This window comes from Dreissena polymorpha, chromosome 9 (assembly GCF_020536995.1).
Source record: "Dreissena polymorpha isolate Duluth1 chromosome 9, UMN_Dpol_1.0, whole genome shotgun sequence".
Lineage (NCBI taxonomy): Eukaryota > Metazoa > Mollusca > Bivalvia > Myida > Dreissenidae > Dreissena > Dreissena polymorpha.
The window spans coordinates 58182432-58205666 of record NC_068363.1 but is presented as its reverse complement, the minus strand read 5'-3'; the positions used below and the strand labels follow the sequence as shown (position 1 = coordinate 58205666).

Genomic DNA, 23235 nt, shown 5'->3' with positions numbered 1-23235 from the left:
CTCACAATAAGGTCTTAAATCGAAAACCACAATCAGGTCTGAAATTGAAATTGTATATACCTTGCAAATAAGTTCGCTATATATTTCCTTGTATAAGACGTTAAATAAATGACGTATTTATATACAATAATAATAGTAGGTACCCCTATATACCTTAATTCGTGTTTATATCGGATAAAAAAGGGTATGGAGATACATGTATTTAAAGTGGGAACCCCATAACCTATTTCTAAATCAGAGACCCCGTAACTGGCCATATGTGTGAATATATATATATATATATATATATATATATATATATATATATATATATATATATATATATATATATATATATATATATATATATATATATATATATATATATATATATACACATATTATATATAGGATTTTTTTTTTAATTGAACTCATCAACAGATAATTTACAAATTTATATGTGAGTATCACTAAAATCTGATAAAACATAAGTCTTGCTAAAAGTTAGGAGAGGGCTTAAAATGCTATTTATACAAGAGTTGTGTTCGTGTAGTTACATGTTTATCAATCACATACTAATTAAACATTTTGTGGATGAATTTTTTAGTAAATATTAACATAACTTAAATGATGGTTGGGGGAAAAAACAGAGCCCAATCTAAAACATGTGTACCCTAATTGTGTCTGCTTTGATGGTATATTGTATGTATGTCAGTCAGCTCAAATCAAATCAAATCAAATCAAATTTTATTTTAAGTCGGTACATGTGTAACAAAGAAACATTAGCTATGAATAGCTAAATGATACATAATCAATCCTATAGACTATTAAGACATGAGGTATTTAAAACAAATATATTCATGCAGAGACAAAATTTAAAGAACTGGCAGACTACAAACATCACAAATACAATTGGCAAAAATAATACATTAAATTAAAATTTGTGTTGAAGTTGCTGATCTTGACAGCTGATATATAATTATAGAGGTATGTGTATCTTCATTTTGAAATTTTATAGATTATAGTAAGAAAGGTGGCCATTCCATGTAACTTGACATTAAGCATTTTACAAATTAATTAAGTTAAAAAAACACTGCAATGCCAACCAGGGTTTGCATATAAGATGCACAGACATACAATTTCAACGCAAAAAAACTCCATCGAATTTCTAGTAAATGACAGAAAAAAGACTTTCCTTTCGTAGTAATGGAGATCTTGACAGTGACACGATTTGCCACAAATGCAATCCCAAGCTCAGTCAGCATGTATGTTGACATATGTAATATGTATGCCATATGTATGCACACTTTGTAACAGTGACCTTGGCATTGACCTAACGGTCTAGAAATGCAAGGTTTTCTTGAAAACTTGCTTAATCTTGGTCGGGCATTGCAAATTAATGTTATTGATCGGCAAACCCAAACATTTGTATCCAACGGTTTATTGACAGGTCCTCTTGCGTCTTCACGACTGCATATATCGATAGACCACGTCGATGTCTGCATTTCAAACACAGGTCTGCCCCTTACGCCATCTGCTTCTTCCACCTCCGGTGCGCCCGTCTCTCATCCCACGGTCCGAAGATTAAGTGTATAAACTTGTAATCCGGCGGGTCATCCAAGTTCAGTGGGACAGCGGGATATTCTAGGAGACAGGGGGAGAGGACGTCTGACTCAAGGGATAGCGGTTCTCGCTGGATTAGAATAGACATCCGTAGAAGTTCTCCTATCCATCTTTAAAGCCAGAAGGTTGTTGAAGTATTCAAGAAGTTCTTTTTCGGGAGACCCTCGCCCGGTCGCAAGGCGCACGCTCCAGTGATAACCGGGGGCAAACACAAACCATAACCTAAATACTTAAAGTACCAAAGGGCATTTTTCTGCTTCATTGCAGATCAGAATGTTTGCCCCTGGTCAGTGATAATTAACATTAAGACATATATTATTTTTTTTAAATAAATATGTGATGTAGAGAAAGAGATTTGGAATTTTAGTCGACCAATAGTATTTATGAACACTACATTCTCTGAAAACATATCGACCCAATTTCTTAGTTTGTGACCTAGTTAAGACACTTATGGCATCGGCTTCCGCATAAAATCTCATTCGCCAAGCGATATTTGGCTAACAGACTTAAAAGGTAAGAACAAGCAATTATTGAGACGCTCAAACTGATTTTAACTTTTATCCGATTTGTTACGAATGCAAAAAAACGGAAATTCGGAAAAGCACCCTCATTCATATTAAAAGAATAAGTGTTATTTTTGTAACAATTATTAATGACTTGTACATCAATCGGCATGCACTTCTTGATCATGTTTTGTGTTTTATACATCTTTAAAAAAAAATACGGAATTAACAAAAGCAAATAAAATGTTCGAATTTAGAATGCACTTTCCGATTAAACTACACTGTAGTCCTATTTAATCAAACGTCAATTTGCCACTGTTTATTATCTTCGCGCAGTTTTAAAAATATTCAAGTAAAATCTCGATGGTCAGCTGATCTACGAAATAGTTTCATGGCCAAATTTTGCCCATAGAACCATTTTAACCGTACTAAGAGGACTAGTGTCTGTAAAGCCGGTCCCATACAGATGCCGGATCAACACGGTTCATATCCAGGATGATTCGGAATGTAAAGCGTGTAGTCGCCGTGTCGCTCCGTGTAGGTTCTGGGACGTCCGGGAATGTCCTTGGCGCACCAGGAGGCCAACACGGCAGTTTTGGAAAGTTCAATACTGCCGTGTTAATCCGTGACAATGCGGGATGGCTCGTTTAGGTTGAAAACAATATCTTGATTGCTTAAGCGAAGCTCTGACAGAGAAATTGAAAATTCGCGAAAAACATTTATCGCGATAACTAACATCGGGGACAGAAACCACTGTCTTTCGGGTCGCACATAGCACCATCTCCAAGCAGGTCTGCGATGCATACTTGTAGAATTCGCTGAGGAACCAATGCCCTGTCCTGATGAGTAGAAGATCGTCCAGCAGTTCGGCGACCTATAGCAGTTGCATTTCTATGTGGTTGTATTTGACGGGAAGCACATCGCCGTACATTGTCCTCGGTGTGGTAGCTCCTTGTTCTACAAATACAAATGTATACTGTATGCAATCCATTATCCTCATGGCCTTATGTGGCATTTTGATGTTTTTATATACATTTGATTTACCCCTGTGTGTCTGTCTGTCCATGTGTCTGTCACACTGTGAACTCAAGTTCTTATTTGTTTTACATGCATTTTTATCATGAAAAATGCTGATTAGATAGCAGGAAATCGCATCATTTCAAGGTGCCATTTCAAAAAAAAAATCGACGACGGAAGGGGACGCCCCTCCCGAACCCTCCCCTGTTGAGCCCCCCCTCTGAAAATTTCCTGGATACGCCTCTGATATATGCATAAGAGGATGCACCTTCGTGATTTGCTGAATGATGGAATCACCGAAAATCAACCTGCTTTTATACAAGTTATTGTCGGTCCGGCTCAGATCGGGTTTGGTCCGTATAGATGCCGTGTTAGTCCGTGTCGTTGTCGTGCAGGTCCGTGTTGGTTCTTGTTTATCCGTGTCTCTTTCGTGTGGGTCCGCGTGTGGGTCCGTAGCTCTGCCGTGACTGTCCGGGACAATCCGTTTGGGCGCCGTTAAGATGGCGTGTTGCTGCCGGGTTTTGGTCCGTGTGGATGCCGTTCCAAAAGGCCAAGGACCGTCCCGGTACTTGATCGGGGGGGGGGGGAGGCGCGGTGCGATCCGGGACTGCCGCGTCCATCCGTACTTATATGGGACTGGAGCTTGAATTGAAACTGCCCTACTTGCATTTGAGGTAGGGAAAGAATGACTTACTCTTATTTGATAACTAATCTCCGCCCTTCACAAATTGCATGTCCGGGCAGCGCTCTTTGATTCGGACTCTAGATCACCCTTTCAACAGTCCAAAATTATACAAACAGCCACACCGGGTCCGACTCCACAGCCATAAAAAACAAGTCTTATCATGGAAGGGCCATGAAATATACTGCGAATTATTCAAGGGAAGAATTTTGTAAGATCCTCGTTACAGTAATAAGCCTCGTTATGGGAAAATAGGGCTTAATACATTGAGTAAAGTATCGTCCCTGATTAGCATGTGCAGTACGCACAGGCTAATCTGTGACAGCACTTTCCGCCTAAACCAGATTTCTGTTTATAATAGACTTCGTTAACACGAAATATTCCATATAAGCAAAGTGTTGTCCCTGAGTAGCCTGTGCAGACTGTACAGGCTTATTTGTGACAACACTTTACGCACATGCATTCAGCCCTGTTGTCACAGCACGGGACTCATAAGATCCCCCAGACTGGATCAATTGTAAGAACAGGGCATGATTTAAATCAGCTTCGTAAAGAACAATTGTAAATTAAAATTTGATGCCAAATACTTAACATCTGAGACATGTAGTTTCAGAGAATAAAAATAAATTGTGTTCATAACCTATTTTTTATGAGACTTCCCTGGGACATGGTGAGAAATATTATCTGAACATGAAGCCGCCACATACAGTCAGTGTATCCCTCGCAATGATGCCTTTTGTTTGAAAGGTTCACAATACAATTAAGGGTAATACATTCTAAAAAATAACTCCATTGTGAAATATTGACAATATGCGCTAATGAACATGCAGATATAATACTCTATAAACAAATATTTATTGAATAGCACAAATCTCAAGTGAAACTCTTTTTATACTTATACTTGCAGTTACCGTGACCAATTTTGTTTCAAATCAAAACCTTTACCTAATCAGCAAGTAACCCCAAACCCCCACCCACACAAACTTTCAGAAAACTTGTTTAAGCAACAGTGACATTGAAACATGTGTGAAGTTTCAATTAAATAAATGCAATAGAAACAAGAGATGTGTTTGTCAGAAACACAGTGCCCCCTATTGCGCCGCTTTGAAGCCATATATTTGACATTTGACCTTGAAGGATGACCTTGACCTTCCACCACTCAAAATGTGAAGCTCCATGAGATACACATGCATGCCAAATATTAAGTTGCTATCTTCAATAATGCAAAAGTTATTGCAAAACCTTAACCAAGGTTAAAGTTTTGGGACACACACAATGAATGAATGACAGACAGACAGGCCAAAAACAATATGCCCCCGATCTTTCGATCCGGGGGCATAAAAATTGATACTGAAATATTGCAGATTTACTCAAAACCAATGTTTTAAGTACAAACGGAGCCTAATTTTGTTAATGTGCACATCAGATTATTGAACTTGGTCAGTGACCTAGCACAATGACTCCAACAGTTCAGTAAAAATTTCAACTGAATACCTGTCAGAAGTAGAAACCTTTATATGGATATATTGCACATTTTTATTTTTACAAAGTCTTATGTTAAAAATTGGGCATGATTCTGCTTTATCGCTGTCAGAATATTGGAACTTTGTCAGTGATCTGACACAATGAATCCTAATATATATAAAAAGTTTTAATTGAATATCTGTACACCAAACCTTGATATGGAGATATTAAAAGTTTACCATAACCAAGTTTTTAAATGGGCATGATACTGCTAAATTCATGCAAGAATTATGGAACTTTCTCACATAATGAACCTGAATACACGTGTGAAGACTTTAATACCTGTAGTATAAACTGTGATATGGAGATTACTGGTAAGAACGTTTTCCTTCACCATCACATACCATAGACCCAGAGACAAACATTATGCAAGTCGTGTACAATCTTCATCATAATCAGCATGCCCACTGCTGGGGAAAATTGAGCTATGTTCTACCATAACTGGGCTTAATGCATGTGCGTAAAGTGTCGTACCAGATCAGCCTGTGCAGTCCACACAGGCTCATCTGGGATGACACTTGATGCACATGCATTAAGCCCTGTTATCCCTGAACAAGGCTCATTTAACCCTTTCCCACTCAGAGGCAAAGTGAAAATGGCTATGTGCAAACAGAAAAACAAAACAGAACAGCATGCGAGTAAATCGCAGTCTGTTCAGGTTTAATGCTGTTTGCTACTTATCAGTACCAAAGGGTGGAAATGAAGCCTTTCAAACTTGAATATATTTAGAAAGGACTTAAAGGACTTCAATCAAATTTGATATTGTAAAGGACTTCAAATGCCTCAAAGTGGTAAAGGGTTCATTTCAGACTACTACAAACGCCACACCCTTGGCAGACATTAAAAACGTTTTTAATTAACAAATCAATAAAATTTAAAATACTCATTACTTGCAGGTCCCTTAAGCCCACAACAAAAGTATTAAGATTCTTAAGTCCGATTTTTATAATTCACACACAAAATAATGACGTCACAAAACATTGCTTTCTTCAATATTTAAAAATCTATGCTTTTTCAGAAATATACATGTATCTTAATAATAACCTGAATCAAGTTATGCTTTAAATCTCACATGAAATATAAGACAATTTAATTGACAAAACTATTATTTGGTTAATAGTAACAACAATATTTGGTCATTAAAATTAACAACGTACGGTAATGAAATTCATTTAGAATTATCAGCTTTTCATAACTTTGTTTCCAGAGGTGTTTCTATAATGTGACTGATCTTGAACAATAACTCCAGTAAATATATTGAAATACCTAACATTTAAAAATTCATTTTGCAGAGCATTAAATTGTTGTCCCTTCACTTCATATATCCCACTAAATTTCTGTAGTTTCTTATGTTTTATCTCTGCTGGACTGAAGTTTATTTTTCTGCGAAAAATACCATATCGCAACACAACAGCGATGAACTTATTTATGTCTTCCTTGTAGTACATCCGCAACACCATGCTCTTAGAAATTTTTGCCAAACCAACCAAAAATGTAAGAGTAAAAACAGAGAACACACATATAGTTTCCAGAGGGTCAATTGGTCCACTATTATTAATGGAAACACTTTCTCGTTGGATAGGGTCAGTATCAAGGATATTCTGAATTGCATATCCAGCGCCAGCGAGGAAAACCCCACCTAGAATCCATACACACGGTATTCCAATTGTGTAATAGTTTTGGTTAGTCTTAGAGAATACTAGGACAAAGTCTTTGGAGACTCCGTCTCGTTTGTGCTGTGATTTGAAGGAGCTCTCCAGGCCCGTCTTGAAAGTCACACCTCTAGTCTGTGATGGAACACACCATGGAGAGATCTTCCATACACCTCTAGTCTGTGATGGAACACACCTATGAGAGACCGTCCACGTCTGTCGGTGAACTACTGCAGAGCTTGTGTGCAAATATTTTGTCTACAACAGGAAATTTAATAGAGTAAAATCTAGTAAAATAGGGTTACATTTCTACATTATGTTAAGATAACTCACATCTGCTGGTTAACAAAGTTATTAATGATTATCAAATATAAAGTATTTAAACTAAATAAATAAAAAATTCAACATTTATAAGCCAAGGCAACTACATTATAGTAGTCGTGTGATTACATCTTGTTGTTTACAGAAATTATACAACCTATAACAAATGAGCCTTATTCTGGGAAAAGTGGACATAGTGCATAGTGGACTTAGTGCATAGTGAACATAGTGCATAGTGGACATAGTGCATAGTGGACATAGTGCATAGTGAACATAGTGGACATAGTGTATAGTGGACATAGTGCATAGTGGACATAGTGAATAGTGGACATAGTGCATAGTGGACATAGTGCATAGTAGACATAGTGCATAATGGACATAGTGTATAGTGAACATAGTGCATAGTGGATATAGTGTATAGTGGACATAGTGTATAGTGGACATAGTGTATAGTGGACATAGTGCATAGTGGACATAGTGCATAGTGGACATAGTGCATAGTGGACATAGTGCATAGTGGACATAGTGCATAGTGGACATAGTGCATAGTGGACATAGTGTACATAGTGCATAGTGGACATAGTGTATAGTGTACATAGTGGGCATAGTGCATAGTGGACATAGTGCATAGTGGACATAGTACATAGTGGACATAGTGCATAATGGACATAGTACATGTGAGTAAAGAGTCGTCCCAGATAAGTCGGTGCAGTCGATGCAGGCTAATCTGGGACAACGCTTTCCCTGATTAGTTTGTGCATTAAGCCCACTTTTCCCAGAACGTCACTCAAATTATTTACCACATTTGAGAGTAGACAGGTCTGTTGAAGCTTCGCTAGTTGAATCATTCTTTACGACCACACAGGCGTATTCTGGAAGACATTGTTAACACACATAACAGTGATTGCATATGTTGATTTTTAATTTTACCGTAACTTTACAAGTGACACATATTTTATTTAACGCCCATTGTATATGTATGTGAAATTCATTTTAAAATATGTAACATTTTTACACTCGCCCCCAGAAACCAAGTTTCAAGATTGCTATGTCGAATAATTCCTAACAAATGTATGTGGCAGAATCTGTGCAATGTCTAAATTGTTCATGCCAATTGCGCCTTGATTAGTAATTTTATATGAATTTCGGATTCATCAAATGTCCAAATATCAATAGCAGTGCTCCAGCTATAAGGCCGAAATGGAGGCGTGCAGCACCCTGCTGAAACAAGGACCTGCCCTGCACCTTTTAACCCCAAAAATGCCCTTTTTATCAAATAACAAGGGCTGTTTGTAAAACATGCATGCCCCCCATATGGGCTGTCAGTTGTCGTGGCAGCCATTGTGTGAATACGTTTTTTGTCACTGTGACCTTGACCTTTGTCATAGTGACCTGAAAATCATTGATCTGCGAGTCATGATCAATGTACCTATGAAGTTTCATGATCCTAGGCGTAAGCGTTCTTGAGTTATCATCCGGAAACCATTTTTCTGGTTTAAGTCACCGTGACCTTGACCTCTGACCCGAAAATCATTAGGGTCATCTGCGAGTCATGATCAATGTACCTATGAAGTTTCATGATCCTAGGCGTAAACGTTCTTGAGTTATCATCCAGAAACCATTTTACTGGTTCAAGTAACGGAGACCTTGACCTAGTGACCTGAAAATCAATAGCGGTCATCTGCGAGTCATGATCAATGTACCTATTAAGTTTCATGATCCTAGGCGTAAGCGTTCTTGAGTAATCATCAGGAAACCATTTTTCTGAGTCGAGTCACTGTGACCTTGACCTTTGACCTAGTGACCTGAAAATCAAGAGGGGTCATCTGCAAGTCATGATCAATGTGCCTATGAAGTTTCATGATCCTAGGCGTAAGCGTTCTTGAGTTATCATCCGGAAACCATTTTACTGGTTCTAGTCACCGTGACCTTGACCTTTGACCTAGTGACCTGAAAATCAATAGGGGTCATCTGCCAGTCATGATCAATGTACCTATGAAGTTTCATGATCCTAGGCACAAGCGTTCTTGAGTTATCATCAGGAAACCATTTGGTTGACGGACCGATGGACGGACGGACCGACCAACCGACATGTGCAAAACAATATACCACCTCTTCTTCGAAGGGGGGCATAAAAATTATTATAATATATGGAAAAATTTATTTGAAGTTCCCATATTTCAATTTTATTTTCACTGTGCTTAGTGTTTTATTAATTATAGAAACACTGGTTTTTATGAAAATACATATAAAATGAAATAAATATACATGTACATATAGAACATGATATATTGAAAATGAATGTGCATGCCAAAGTACCCTTTTCACATATTTTATCAAATCATAACTGGAGCACTGTTACTAGGATCATGCATATCGCATAATAAATCCAAATTTTACAGGAAGACAGAATGTAATATGTGCCTCATTAGTTTCGCAATGTACACTTTACTATGAAACAAGAGCTGTCTCCATAGGATGACATATGCCCCCAATAAATGCTTTTGATAGAAACTATGAGCATTTTTTAAATCCTAAACACATTTTTTGAAACCTAAACGCGGACCCTAAGTTCAAGGTCAAGGTCAAAATTTGTGTGCGTATGGAAAGGTTTTGTCCATATACATATGCATACCAAATATGAATGTTACATCTGAAGCGACATAGAAGTTATGAGCATTTTTCGAAACATAAACGCAAAGTGTGACGGACAGATGGACAGACAGACTGACCGATGGACACTTTGATCACTATATGCCCTCCTTCGGGGGCATACAAAATATTGCATACTTGATTATTGCTTGAAATATCAGGTAAATGCTAGTGGTGGGGAATCATCACTCAAAATATTTGTTAATTAATAAAAGACAGAATTAACTAAGTGAAAGAATAACCATCTTTAAAAGAAATATATGAATTGAAGTATTCAGTACAAATGCAATTTGAACCATCCTTATAGTGTTTATTCTTTTTGATATAAGTTCAAACAAGAATGTTATAAAAACACATTATCTGTGCTTGTGCTATTAAAATATAGGAATAAAAGATTTTTATCTGAATGACACTTTAAGCAAATGCATTGTCTGCTTGCATGTGCTTAGGTCAGACATTAATATTATTGTTCTTTAACTTCTCCGGCTGCACACCACTTATTATTTTCATTGTTGTTCGTCAAATTTGTCAGTTTGTTATTCTTAAACGGTTGAAATGAGGCTAATTTTTGTATGACCAACGTTTGCAGATGATATTTAGCTACAATTTAATATATAGGTTTATAAATTTAAACAATAATGACTTTGTAATTTGGACTTTTGTTGAATTGTGACATTCTGCCTTTTTGACATGTTCAAAGGCTTTACTATGACAATGAGAGGCCATTTGATGATGATGATGAAAGACATGATATCCAAAGTTTACAAAACAAGGTTTATAAGCTATTAATGGGTATACTTTAAATGGCAACTGAATTGAATATTGGATATAAAAATGTGTACTAGTATGCGTCTTGTATTTGCTGTGTCTGACCTGTTGGAAGCACATTGGCGCATGCGCAGGGAGGAGACACCCTGAGCTAGACAGACTGTTTAACGAACATTCCGTGAATTTAGTTTTTGTGATAATTATTAATAAATCATGGTATATTTTAGCAAGTGTTGAGTTTTACTTGGAAAGTAGAAAGAATACAACATTGGTGACGAGGCAAAAAGAACTGTGAATGCAGGAATGGGTCTGAGCTGTTTAATGGTTTCTGGGAGGGCCATGCGGATGCCAGACATGCTGTAGCCGGCGTGTATGGACCTTGAAACATTAAAAGGGGGAGGAGTGTAGTGAAATAAGGTCACTTCAGCTCTTTAGCGACATGGTTAGAGTGTCTGACTACCACTCTGAACGTCGTGGGTTCAATACCCGGCTTAAGCTCAGTATTTTCACATTATATTTATGTGCCCTAAGTTACGCTGTGCGTCAAAACAGGAGGTAACCATAGTTTGGGTGAGGGTCACAAAATGTTGAAAATAGGGAGCACTCCGGGAATCCTGTCAAAAAAGTTTGGGCCAAGGCCTGCCTATTTACTTATTTATTTATTTACTGGTTGTTAACCTATCGAGTGTCCGAATTCATAAATCCGAAACATTTCCGTTTGGACACAACCATTAGCTTCAAGAAACACTCACTGAAAATGTCGTTTTTTATTGTTGCATCAGTAATATTATAACACGGTATCGTCTAACATATACCTTTGCAATAATTAGACTAATAATTTTAAAAAATGCGACACGGACAACATGTATTTACTGTGAAGGACTCTTGCCGACCGGATGTACGATTAACAGAACGTACCTTACTCAAAACGGTCTCATAAACCCAACAGGCAACGGTTATGTACCTCTCAACAAATGTAAAAAGGAACATCTCGGCCATGATTATAGAGCTAAAATTGCACCTGTGATCCTTTGACTACATTATGTTCAAGGTCACGATAAAATAATTGATCTATGACGATCTGGCGCTTAAGCACGTGGGTTTGTTATGGTTTCATCTGTATGCACGTGGATATGGTGTAACGTCTAAATGATCGAATGTCCTGTAAAATGATTATTAGCCGGTTGCGCTACTCAATATCCATAGCAGTCATATTGTTATTTGAATTAAAAAACAATCTGGTGTAAGAACCCACCTAGATTGATCAAATTGAAATAAAATCAAGTTTCTTCATTTCCACGTGCAAAAAGATTAAACAAAGGTATGACACTTCACAATTTCGACATGTTAGAACTCGTTCTTGACGTCACGTGAAATAGTTTAAAACCTGGAATAGATAGCATGGTCAAGGCAAATATTCAGACTACTTAGTGTTACCCTAATAAAATAACAAACAAGAAAAACACCGCTTGTATAAGGTTTTCTATAATTGCCCCGGAGATCTAGTTTTAGGCCCCATTTGACCCGAATATAAACATGATAAGTCATTGTCAAGATAATCATTTTGTCCAAAATTAAATAATATATAAGTCTAAGTATAACTGTGTCACCCCTCGTATATGCAGCAGCTTGTGTAACCTCTGCAGTTAATCAACATGTTCACGTATTCGCGGAATTTACGGCAAGTTTGCAGAGCCCTTAACATCTTAGACAATTATATTGATGCCATTACCAACAACATCAAGGTTGTCATACTGTAATCGACCGAAGACGTGTTGGGAGAAAGAAGAAAGAGCAAGTCCTGGGTGACAACCAAAATCATTGACCTATATGACAAAAGAAGTGAGCTGATTAATGATAAGTACACCTGCCTGGACTCTAGGGAAAATTACCAGAAAGCGAACAGGGAGTTAAGGAAGAAGATGAAAGAGACCAATGAGGTATGGATTGAGGAAAAATGTATCATCGTCGACAAACAGATGACCACAGGCAGCAGTAAGAAGGCCTACAGCATCCTCAAGACCCTCACGAAGACCATTCAGCCAGTCTAAAGCCAGTGTGATATCAGACGCTGACAGGAATCTCCTTACAGAGAGTGCCACAGTCCTGAACTGGTGGACTGAATACTGCAGTGACCTCTAGCACTTCCCGCTACAGCCAGACTTCATTCTCCTTCGAACGATCCCACACCAAAAGCGGACGACGAAAGTCCGTCCATACTTAAAGTAGAGGGGAAGGAGGCGGTGCGTAGTCTTTAAGCAACCAAATCACCAGGAGTGAACAACGTTCCTTCCGAGCTGAAAAAGAAAGAGGCCCAAGGAGCGGACACAGTCACCGGTTATAACCCTACCTAAAATGGGCAATCTCAAGTTGTGCGAGAATAACCCTTATCAGCCTTATCAGTCATCCAAGCAAAGTCATGTAACGCATCATCCTTAATCGATTGAAAAGTAGGGCTGAGAAACTGCAGGACGAAGAACAGGCTGGATTTATGGCTGGGCGGAGCAAAGTGGAACAGATATTAAACTGCAGAATGTCAGGGATGTATTCTCTCTACTGTCCTGTTCAATCTTTTTCATGAGTAGATACTGCAGGAGACTCTCCATGACTACCACAGCTCTATCTTCATCTATGAAAGAGCAGGAGCATACCAGATTGAGGTCAGCACGGACAAGATAAAGATCATGGTGAACAGCACGACCATCACCAGTGCATACATCACAATTAACGGTGAACAGCTAGGAGTGATCAGCTTCAAGTACTTAGGCGCAACCCTGTCCAAGGATGGTACCAGTACTCCTGATGTCTAAATAAGAAATGCCAAGGTGAACACAGCGATGTCCAGACTGAGCAGGTTGTGGACAAGCAGTTCGTAGTCGCTATCCTCCTCTGCAGCGGCAAAACCTAAACGCTTCATGTCGACACAAAACGCAGGATACACAACATAAATGTCTCTGAAGACAGCTCCGAATCTCCTACACAGAGCACAAGACCAACGAGTACGTCCGGAACATGTCTGCAAAACTTGTAGGTCCACAAGAGCCTCTATTGGCGACCGTCAAACGACGAAAGCTGGCTTGGTTTTGACACGTTACAAGGTTCAACTTTCTGTCTAAGACTGTTCTCCAGGGCACGCTAGAGGGAAGCGGACATAGAGGTCGCCAGAAAAAAAGTTGGATGGTCAATGTAAAAGAGTGGACTAACCTTCCGATGGTTGAACCCATGGATGACCCATGGATGAATTACTCTCAACAGTACACAATAAACCGGACTTGAGGATTTCTGTATTGTCGTCCCTCATTTCCTCCCAATAGCCGAACTGATCAAGGGAAATATGATGATGATCATTCGAGAAAATGTCAATTAAAAATTCATTCACAATAGTTTAGTTCTTGAGCTTTAAGATAAAGAGCAGAAACAATAAGTTACCATTTCAAATTTATTGATCTCGAGTTATGTTATCATCTCATGTACAAATAACATGTATATTCCAATAACTATTTTCCTTTTAGAATGTGGTAATATTGTTCATCTGTAAATTCCTTTTCATTTACTTTAAGTGCATGTCCCATTATTTGCAAAATCATGTATTTCGATTCCCCAGCCTTTGTCGGAACAACTTCTTTCACAAGGTGTACATGCTTTGCAGTAAAGGGGATGTTCTCCTTAGCAAGACCATTTTTCACCTGTACCATAACAAAGGTTTTTGACTGTATATGACAATACATTCGTACAATGTTACTCTTAATAAACTTTCTGTATACGAAAAATAAAAAAGTAGCAGCACAGGCTACAGCAAATGTATTTAAAACTAAATCTGCTGATGTAATTTTGAAGGGTTCATTTTCATCTGTTGATTCTTCTCCTAGCATAATTTCAGCCATCCATGCTTTGCACACCATTACAGCCACTAAAATTATAACAGCAAGATTGATATGCCAAACATATGCCAAGGCTGCTATTTTTGTGTCATTAACTGCTTTCTTCACATAAGCAAGTTTAAATTCCTTCGGGATATTGTCTGGTTTCCATAGTGAATAACGGCTCCTCACAATGCGAGAAGCCCCGTTGTCATTGCTGCTCAAATGTCGTTTATGGATTGAAATATAATGTGCAAACGAGGCTGTGGAAACATGTTGTCTTGGCAAATTTTGCAGAAGGCCAACCTATGAAAAAGAAAATGATTTTCTCATAAAAACATTTTCACAGAATGCGTTTGAAATGTTAATGCAAATCAATTATATTAAACATTATTTAAACTTTTTTTTACCATCATGTATGATTTGCCAGTTTGTTACACTCCAAATAAATTCATGTTAGCCAATAGTAAATTGCAGAACTTTGGTTGGTTCCAATTGTAAATGTCTTCAATGAAATCTTTTGTCAAAAACACCGAACCAAATGATTAAGACGATCATTTGAAAATTAATAAAGTGCTTTAATTATTGATGGATAGTAACTTTACAATAGCAATGTAGTTTTAATATAACTGAGATAATTAATGTGGAAGAAAAATAAGACCTACAAGACTGCATCAAAACTATATAAAAATGTAGTCCTAATTTGAAGACTTGTAGCAGAGGTCCAGATAGGACGTGTATTTGAGTGAATGCCTTTTAAAATTGTGTAAATAAACTAAACATCATTTAGAAATTGTACTTAAGATGAATATAGACATATCTTTTCACATTTTATATTTGTATACATGACTTTTTTTACATATTTAGTTGGACTATCAATTCTTCATGAAAATAACATTCACATTTATATATGCCACAAGTATACACCCAATACAAACAAACAGTTTTAAACCCACTTTTATTAAAGTGAGAACAAATGCTTATCTACAATACCATTTAACAAGAGCACCGCCTTGCGGGTGCAGACCGCTCATCTATTTTCTTTTTAAAGGAGGGAGGGGCGGAGTGAAGAGGGGTGTATAGTGTGGGGGTATGGAATTTATTACATTATCTGCCAAAAATGCGAAAAAAACGCAAAAAAAATAAAAAAATTCGGGGGGTGGGGGGAGATGATCTTAAAAAAAAAAATTTAAAAAAAAAAAAATTTAGGGGGGGGGGGGGGGATTCGGGTGCGGGGAGGGGGGGTAGGTGGGGATTCTTGGGTGCGATGGTTGGACGATATTTCAAACATAAAATAATAATATAAATATTTGTGTTTTTTAACGGATTAAAAAAAAAATTGGGGGTGGGGTGGGGGGGTATAGTGTGAGGGAGTGGTGGTCATTTGTGAGATGATCTTAAAAAATAAAAATATTAAAAAAAAATAAAAAACAAGATGCGTTTGTGAAACACAATGACCCCCTATATGACGTTTGACTTTGAAGGATGACCTTGACCTTGTGAAGGATGACCTTGACCTTTCACCACTCAAAATGTGCAGCTCCATGAGATACACATGCATGCCAAATATCAAGTTGCTATATTCAATATTGAAAAGTATTCATAAAATAAGCGATTTGGGCCACATATTTGACCTCTGACCTTGAAGGATGACCTTGACCTTTCACCACTCAAAATGTGCAGCTCTATGAGATGCACATGCATGCCAAACATCAAGTTGCTATCTTCAATATTGCAAAAGTATTTATAAAATAAGCGATTTGGGCCACATATATTTGACCTCTGACCTTGAAGGATGACCTTTCACCAATCAAAATGTGCAGCTCCATGAGATACACATGCATGCCAAATATAAAGTTGCTATCTTCAATATTGCAAAAGTATTCATAAAATGAGCGATTTTGGCCATATATATTTGACCTCTGACCTTGAAGGATGACCTTGACCTTTCACCACTCAAAATGTGCAGCTTCATGAGATACACATGCATGCCAAATATGAAGTTGCTATCTTCAATATAGCAAAAGCTATTGCAAAATGTTAAAGTTGGCGCAAACAGACCAACAGACAGACCAACAGACCAACAGACAGGGCAAACACAATATGTCCACCACTACTATAGTGGGGGACATAAAAAGGGGGGGGGGCACAGGGGATGGTTTGGGTGGAGTCTATTGTGGTAGGTCAGGTAAGAGTAGTTTTGTCAAAGTATCAATCAAATCTAATCATAAATAAAGAAGTTATGACAATTTTAGCAAAATTTAATAATTTGACCTTGAGAGTCAAGGTCATTCGAAGGTCAAGGTAAAATTCAACTTGCCAGGTACAGTAACCTCATGATAGCATGAAAGTATTTGAAGTTTGAAAGCAATAGCCTTGATACTTAAGAAGTAAAGTGGATCGAAACACAAAATTTAACCATATATTCAAAGTTACTAAGTCAAAAAAGGGCCATAATCCCGTAAAAATGACAACCAGAGTTATGCAAATTGTCCTTTTACTGTACCCTTATGATAGTTTGCGAGTGTTCCAAGTATGAAAGCAATATCTATGATACTTTAGGGGTAAAATGGAGCAAACCACAAAACTTAACCAAATTTTCAATTTTCTAAGTATAAAAAGGGCACATAATTCTGTCAAAATGCCAGTCAGAGTTACATTACTTTGCCTGCACAGTCCCCTTATGATAGTTAATAAGTGTTGCAAGTATGAAAGCAATAGCTTTGATACTGTAGGAATAAAGTGGACCTAAACACAAAACTTAACCAAATTTTCGATTTTCTAAGTATAAAAATGGCACATAATTCTGTCAAAATGCATGCCAGAGTTATCTAACTTTGCCTGCCCAGTCCCCTCATGATAGTAAGTAAGTGTACCAAGTTTGAATGCCATAGCATTGATAATTTCTGAGAAAAGTGGACCTAAACGCAAAACTTAACCAAAATTTTCAAATTTCTAAGTATAAAAAGGGCACATAATTTTGTCAAAATGCACGCCAGAGTTATCTAACTTTGCCTGCCCAGTCTCCTCATGATAGTAAGTAAGTGTACCAAGTTTAAATGCAATAGCATTGATACTTTCTGAGAAAAGTGGACCTAAACGCAAAACTTAACCGGACGCCGACGCCAACGCCGACGCCAAGGTGATGACAATAGCATAATTTTTTTTCAAAAAATAGATGAGCTAAAAATGAGAAGACAAATACAACATGATAAAATGTTCAAGGAGAACAGTGCCATTCAGTATTAAACCTTATTTGGAAGTAAGTCTAAATTGTATTATTTTATTATTATTAATGTTTTAGTGCTATAAGTAAGGATTAATTAACTGAAGTGTATACACTGTCACAAGAAAGGATAAGTTTCCTCGTAGAATCCCTACCAAGTTAATAACAGGTTTCGTAAGCATATAAACTTACATATGTCACCTTATACACATATCTTGCTAAGTGAGATGCAGTCATTTGATGCAGTGTTAGGCAGCTCATCCTTTGTTAATATGCTCTAGGCAAGTGTACCTGAAAGAAATACAGGTTTAAATATGTTACACAAAAAGCATAAACAAGGGCTGCTTGTAAAACACGCATGCCCCCCAAACGGGCTTTCAGTTGTAGTGGCAGCTATTGTGTGAATACGTTAGATCACTGTGACCTTGAACTTTGACCTAGTGACCTGAAAGTCAATAGGGGTCATCTGCTAGTCATGACCAATGTCCCTATGAACTTTCCTGATCCCAGGCATAAGAGTTCTTGAGTTATCATCTGGAAGCCATTTTACTGCTTCGAGTCACTATGACCTTGAACTTTGACCTAGTGACCTGAAAATCAAGCGGGGTCATCTGTCAGTCATGACCAATGCTCTTATGAACTTTCCTGATACCAGGCTGAAGCATTCTTAAAGTTCTTGAGTTATCATCGGGAAACCATTTTACTGCTTTGAGTAGGGGTCATCTGCCGGTCCAGGGCTCAACATTAACCGAAAAACCAACTTGCCCTGCCAGGCAAGTACTTAGAAAATCTACTTGCCCTGAGCCTTGAGCCGCTTATCCAAACATGAAATATCACATTAACTGTAAACCTCATATTTTTTATTAAGATCAAAGTGATACACCATAAAACCTTTTTTGTTCTTGAACATTTAACAAAATGATTACTGCAATTAATGTCTAATGAAAGTCAAAATTACATGCTCTTTGTTCTTTTTTGCACTTGCCCGGACGGACAACTAATTATAAAATAACTTGCCCGGACCCAACTTTTACTTGCCAGGGGCAATAGGACAACCGTTAATGTTGAGCCCTGCGGTCATGACCAATGTCCCTATGATCTTTTCTGATCCCAGGCCGAAGCGTTCTTGAGTTATCATCCGGAAACCATTTTACTGTTTACAGTCACTGTAACCTTGACCTTTGACCTAGTGACCTAAAATCAATAGGGGTCATCTGCCAGTCATGATCAATGTACCTATGAACTTTCCTCATCCCAGGCCTAAGCATTCTTGAGTTATCATCCAGAAACCATTTGGTGGACGGATGGACCGACCGACTGACTGATATGTGCAAAATAATATACCCCCTCTTCTTCCAAGGGGGGCATAAATATATACAAGGTTGAAGATAATATATCTATTATAAACAAATACACAATAACACGCTCTACATCAAGTAAATGTAGGATAATGTTTCTGCAACTGAAAGAACTGCAGGCAAAAGCAAGACTTTGGTGAAAAAAAGTTACAAATAACAAAAATTAAACTTCATTATTTATTTAAAAGAGTGTGACGATTATTGCTTCTTGTGGAGGAAACATCTTAACAGCAACAAACCTCCAACTCAAAGAATTTTTAATCTGTTATATGTAATACCTTTGTTATACCCCGCTAAGGTGAACAGATGCCACAATAAATATCTGTAAAAATACTACAATGATTTTAAATTAATAACACTATTTTGCATGTTGTACATTCTCTAAATGTTACATGAAGTGCATAAAACGACTTTCATTCTTGAACCGTCGTAGGCTTGGACCGCTCTAATCGACATCAATTTCGAATATTATCCGAAACAGTTTATCCGGACAGCAGTTCGAGTTAGTCATTTGTAAAAACACGGATTTTCCACAATAAATGCATTTATTTCATTAGGTACAGTTTAATAAACAATTAACTGAAAATAACGTATCGAGTCGATTTACCGGTAACGCAAACATCAATGCAGGGAGAACAACCAACCATTTACACCCATTCGTCCTTAGTGAAAAGTTGTTAAAAATACATAGATAAATAGGCCCAGGTCATAACGGTTATTCTTCATTTACATTATTACATATTTATTTTCATCATTATTGCATTTCACACAAAAAATAATAATTATGAATTACCCAGATTTAGTACAACTAACGCAACAATGTGAATCTGAAATGTTCGCTTAATAAAGCGCTTACTTATATGGTTTTACATCGCTTTGTAAATGTTAAAATAGATCAAAATCTACATTTTTTAAGTTTTGAAATGATATAAAATACTAACATAAAATATAGATTTCCTGTTATAGGAATGCAAGAATAGTTAACATTGTGATAATTAGTTGTCATGGAAATACATATATTCCAAAGCATATTCGGTTTTTACGTACAATGTTTACGTTTAATGCAAGGCCCGTTTGGAGGACGGACGCACTGTGACGGTTCAAAAAGTCCAAATCAACTTGTTGTAGTATTCAAATGATGTGCTCAGTAAGCACAAAAAACAGTTGCACAAGTCTGCAAGACATTGACTACTACTACTACTACTACTACTACTACTACTACTACTACTACTTATACTACTTCTACTACTACTACTACTACTACTACTACTACTACTACTGCTGCTGCTGCTGCTGCTGCTGCTGCTGCTGATGATGATGATGATGTAACCTCTACTTCTCCTACTACTATTAACAACAACAAAAACAATAGCAGCACGACATCCACCACCACCACTATGTTGTTTCTGTCATAAAGAGTTGACAATAAATTGTCGCTACAAGTTAAGCACGTACAATCAACATCAACATGAGCGGTTGTATCACATGTAAAAAAAAAACAATTACAATAGCATTTTCATCAGATAGAACGATATGAGTATAGCAATTTTAGCATACATACAATAAAACACAATAGGTAATCGCCGGCATATTCTTTCATTTAAGAATCTGTGGCACTTGTCTGAATTTTCAAAACGCCCACTTTGCCTAGTAATGTAAAACGCAATCGTCGTTTTGGGTGTCATATGGTGCCGAGAAGCTCTCGTGTAAACATCCGGAATATTTCTCGTCGTAACGATCAGTTCAGTTCCAGCCCTAACCGCCCCTTATGGTGCTGCCGGCGGTGCAAAAGGAACCAGTTGTGACCTCTTGGTCCCGAGGGTCGTTAGAAGAAGCTAAATACACGCTGATTCCCTTACTATTTAGCTGTTTTCCGATGCATTGGTTAGTGCTTTAAAGTCTTAGTAAATAGCACAAAGCTGATTGTAAAATGATGTAAAAGTTTGCTCTCTGTAAGCGAGTTTTTTTTTTGTTTATGAGTGAAATCCGATCAGCATTTAAATCCATCTCGAAAATATACTGAAGACTTTTCACGCTAGACTAACGCTACAAATTATTAAGCTAACTGATGATGATGATGAGGAGGAGGAGGACGACGATGAGGAGGATTCATGATGATGATGATGATGATGATGATGGTGGTGATGATGATGATGATGATGATGATGATGATGATGATGATGATTATGATGATGATGATGATGATGATGATGATGATGATGATGATGATGATGATGATGATGATGATGGTTATGATGATGATGGTTATGATGATGATGATGATAGTGGTGATGATGGTAAGGAGGAGGAGCAGGAGCAGGATGATGATGATGATGATGATGATGATGATGATGATGATGATGATGATGATGATGATGATGATGATGATGATGATGATGATGATGATGATGATGATGATTATGATGATGATGATGATGCGGAGGAGCAGGATAACGTGGTAACGTTATACTCAACCGTTCAGAATACCTTCAATGTGTGAAGGAAAAGGAAATAAAATCCAAGACTAATCAAGTCTTCGGAACAACATACCTTTAAGTCGTGTGAACGACATTAATACTAAAAGCGCTGAAGGCAGTGAAGTTGTTCGCTATTGCATAATGTAAGACGCAACTCAATTTTTATCATGATTTTATAGAGATAACTTCTTCAAAATAACAGCAACATGGCCCTGTTATTGCGAACAGCATCGCCTCTGACCAGACTGCGAAAATGCACAGGTTGGGCTGAAGATACGCTGGTCGAAACGCATAAGACCCATTTTCGCATGACGCGGCTATGCATGTGTGATCTAAATGTGTCGAAAGAAAACTGCTTGTTAATCAAATATGTACATACGATTTATTTCGGTGGGGAAGAAATACATTCATAATTAGGCATATGAGGACACGTATGATGTTCACCCCCTTAGTATATTTTGTATTTACTTACACTAATGTGTGGTTTGACAATTATAACACACATTTCATGCGGTGAATATGCGACTAACAAGTGAAAAAAAACCACAAAAGTTAAACTTTTGTTTTCAATTTAATTATTTTGAAACGTAAATTGCAAACTTGATTTTAAAGTCAGCAATTGCGCCGACTACATTTTTAAAAGATATTTCTTGTTATATTTAGTTGTTTTTTATATTCGGTTTAAGCGATTATAAAGCATTTTTATTGTGGTCTAAAGTATACCTGTAGTAATTGGTGAACTCATGATCAACGTTTTATAAATTGAGATCTTTGAATATAAACAAACTTAACCTTGTCAGCACTCGTGAATACAAAAGATCGACGCTATCTGTTGAGAACAAAAGAACGTTTCCCAGACATATCAAATTTAACCCGCTCTACTAGCATGCACTATGAATAAGGTTACGCAGTTATATTTTCCCGCATCTATAAATAGCCTCAGATTATGAATGACATGATTAATGCATTAATACAATATAAAGAAGTGCTGGAGCAGTATTGAATTCTTATTATAAACAATTAGTTGGTCCTCTATTTAAAGCAAGTGACCTATTGCCCAAACAGTACAAAACAGCACAAAACATCACAATACAAAACAACACAAACACATATAAGAAAAGCATTGGGGGTTTAAACCGGTTTTAGAGCGCTCAACCTTACATTTGGCCCAGCAATATTCATGATACATTTAAGTGTAAATAAAATTTAACCTCATATATATATCATCAGACATTGTTTAAGTTTAATAAAATACACACAAATGCAACATGGCGTCAAAAATGGCCGCCAAAACCTATTTATGATCATAACTATGCAACTATCCACTCAAATTTGATGAATTTTGTGTCTATACCCAGGCTTCAGGGGGCAAAGAACACATTTATATTATCAGACAAAGTGTAAGTTAATTATGTTACACAGAAGTCCAATATTTTGTCAAAATGGCCGCAAAAACCTATTAATGATTATAAATATGTTATTATCCACTCAAATTTGACGAGTTTGGTGTCTATACATAGGTTTCAGGGGGCAAAGAACACATTAAGATCATCAGGCATTGTTTAAGTTTATTTCATTACACACAAATCCAAG

The 23235-nt window shown here is 37.2% G+C and overlaps 1 long non-coding RNA gene across 3 annotated transcripts; it reads right to left on the bottom strand.

Moving 5' to 3' along the window:
- Positions 1–6308: 6308 nt before the first annotated feature.
- Positions 6309–19871, bottom strand: LOC127845312 (uncharacterized). 3 transcript variants are annotated; one of them, XR_008033176.1, is made up of 5 exons: positions 19773–19871; positions 18000–18098; positions 11474–14887; positions 8102–8173; positions 6309–7238 (listed from the first exon to the last, which is right to left on the bottom strand). It is a non-coding gene; the product is annotated as an uncharacterized LOC127845312 (long non-coding RNA). The 3 variants fall into 3 exon arrangements; XR_008033175.1 differs by having other exon boundaries at positions 11537–14887; XR_008033174.1 differs by having other exon boundaries at positions 11595–14887.
- Between the last annotated feature and the right edge of the window lie 3364 nt (positions 19872–23235).